We start from the raw sequence: 3,384 nt of genomic DNA, 5'->3' as shown, positions 1-3,384 counted from the left end.
ACATAAAAATGTTTGAAATAAAGAAAAAGAAAAAAAAATTGACTGCCTCGAGCTAAACTTGAACTCGTGACTCAAGAATACCTACCTGCTTTTCGCTCGGCGCCGAATATTTCCATCAAACCATTCATATGCAATAGGGTGCATAGAGACGTAAATTACTGTAAAAGTTGAAAGTACCTATGTACCTAAATCTCGGTAGCACAATTAGCAAAACGGAGGGCTGGAATCCCAGAGTCGCTAGTCGTATATTTATTTCAAACATTGTAGCCTCACTAGCAGACGATTCTGCTTAGTACAAAATTAATTTAGTACATTAACTTCATGAAAGCCTATTCATTATCCCTTAACTTCAACAACAGTCAAGTCTTAAGATATCACAATAGCGACTTAACTTCAACGGATTAGCAATTTTTTATTCCACTGTATTACAAAGCTTAAATTAATGTTTAGATTACTTTCAATTGTTCATTCTTAAACAATCGGACTAACAATCCCTTTAGGGCTCTTACTGGGCTACTTTTCATTGTTAAGTATACAAAGGACAGGTAAGAAGGCATAAATATTTACACAATTTTGGGCTTCAAGTTAATGGAATAAACAAGATATTGTTTTTATACGTGTATTTATAATATAATATATGAAGATATATCATTATGTTACAAAATAAGGTGTAGAATAATGCGAAAAAGATTTTAAGAGCCCATCATGTGCACACTAGCGCCACTGCTAAATAATCGTGATTATTTAAATATAACGACAGATATTTAAAAAAGAGGGCCGCTACGTACTGTATTGTGTATTTAAGTACCTTTTTAATACATCAAACTAGTTTTTATGTTACTGGATTCGTCGAATGAGGACCTCAAAACAAACACGGACGCATAGATTGACGAATCCAGCAACATAAAAACTAGTTTGAAGTATTCAAAAGGTACTGAGATACACAATACAGTACGTAGCGGTCCCCTTTTTAAATACCTGTCGTAAAATTTAAATAATCACGATTAATTAGCAGTGGCGCTAGTGTGCACGTTGATGGGCTCTTAAACCAACTCAACTCTCAGAGATACCGTGGCCCGACTTTAACTTTTATCATTACCTTACTTTTACAAGAAAATAATTAAAAGCTTAAGCCACAGAACCCGGTTTAAGTCTACGTTTTCCCCTGATTTCCGTTTTCCATCGTAATTCTATCCTTTCGCAAGTTTCGGTTAATTAAAGGATTCCTTTTGTCTTTAGAGCCTATTATGTTGAAGATTTGAGAAATGAAATACCCCGGAGATGATTCAATGTAGTCGTGCTTTAAACTTTAAAAGATCTTTTTTGTTCCGGACTGAGGATTGATGAAGAATTTTTTTCAGATAATTAAATAATGTAGGTACGTTTAAGATGATTTTTGTCTTTCAACAGTTTCTAACAGTTTTACAAAAAGATGATGACTCTATACACATACAGCATAGGTAGTTATGGTAACCAACTACGAACTCGCGAAAAACAATTTTGTCTCCCATAGATTTTGGCTGGCTGATGATGATAATTTGTATGAAAGAGTCAAATTTTTTTTGCGATTTCGTGGTTGGTTCCATAGTAAAAGTTGTTCAGTTCAGTATGACCTACATATTCACCCCGTAAATTATTGCAGGTGACTAAATTTACACTCTCTAGGTTAAGAACCGTTACATTATGACGAATACCTACTTTTGAACGCTACCTGTAGACGCTACTTGTTACTCTCTATGATTTGATTTTTAATATGATAACATTGCATGTTGTTGAATGTATTTTTTGTACTTCTTTAATTAGACATTTGTTTAAGTTTAAAAATTGTCGCACACCTAGACTGAATTAATGTTTAATATTTAACTGCACCTAGAATAATTTTGCATGCCATTATGTGGCGGAATGTATTTGGAACTTCGTATTTACCCTTTTTGTAACTTTTTTGACCTGTATTCTTGAAAATAAATGTATTACCACTTCTAGAGAAATCGTGATATCATAATTAATTAATTAATATATACATATTGGGCTAGGTCACCCATGCTATGTTTTATTTATTATTCAGGTATTAGTTTTAGTTTTGTAGGTAGTTTTAATTTTAGGTTATCTTTTATTGTAATAAGTTTGATATTAATTATGTATATGGTTTTAAATAAAGAAAAAAATAATTAATTAATATATATACTTTTGCAATATTTAATTTTCGGATATAACATATATATTTTGCTTCAACCGCTGAACTTTAAACCGTGTTACCTAGACATTGTCGGCTCTGAGTGGTCGCAAGTGACGTCGGCTGAAACGTCAATAATCGAACCGGAAGTTGTCGTCGGCCATTGCAGCTCCATTAGGGATGTGTCGACAAGGATCCGGGCAAGCTGGATATGCTCCAAATATGATGCTGATTCGAACGTGCATTCGGATATAAATATGATGTCATTTTGCTATCTCACACGCGTGTATGTATTTCGCTCATAATAAATCGTACATGTACAGTCAGCTGCATACATGTCTACATGTAGGTAGCTGACCCCCCATGCATAGAACTTTGTTTACAGGGGGATCAACTATCTCTGCAGCTGACTGTAGGTAGGTACCTACATGTATTATATAGTAAGTAAGAGAGCAAGTATAAAAATAAATAGATAAAAAGCGATACGTTACGTATTATGTTAGTTAAACTTAGATATTCGTCCCTAGCTTCACCTAATCATTTTAACGCCCATAATACTAGTTATAGTAGAATTAAGATTTAATATGAATGTATATACTACAATCAAAAAGGGCTCCCGGCCCTTCGTTTTCTATCGAAAGCACCACGTGATCACCGATCAGCCGTCATAGAAAATGACGTGTCGGACGACTCGGCCAGTGATTTGGTTAAGTTGTGTTCTAATGTATGGGGAAGACAAACAAACTATAGCCAGCCTTTTATGAATGTAGTATGATAGCTTTGGGTACGGAATCTAGCGTGCGTAAAGCACCATACCCAAAGGTATCATACTACATTCATAAAAGGCTGGCTATAATTAGTTTTTCAAAAAACACAATTTGACCGAATCACCGGGCATGGCCCGATCTAGCGTGAGTCATCCTTAATGCAACGTATGATCACGTTGGTGTGTATATTTTTGATTCCCAAATGGTTTTATTTTGCATATTCCACAATCTTTAGATCTTGGGCTCTTCCGCCGGTCGTCCGCACCAATTACTCCCGGTGAACTCGATAGAATAACCAAATTGCACACTTTTCGCGTCACACCCCTTAGATGGAAACTGGCTGAAAGGAAATTAAAAAATTAGGAGTGTCATCTATGGTTAGTCTAGGCACAGACGATGGCTTAGGGCTTAGCCAAAAAGTACTACAGATGTAGTGAATAATTG

This window comes from Cydia splendana, chromosome 4, assembly GCF_910591565.1.
Source record: "Cydia splendana chromosome 4, ilCydSple1.2, whole genome shotgun sequence".
Taxonomy (NCBI): domain Eukaryota; kingdom Metazoa; phylum Arthropoda; class Insecta; order Lepidoptera; family Tortricidae; genus Cydia; species Cydia splendana.
The sequence above is the reverse complement of the archived record's forward strand: the minus strand, read 5'-3'. Positions refer to the sequence as shown.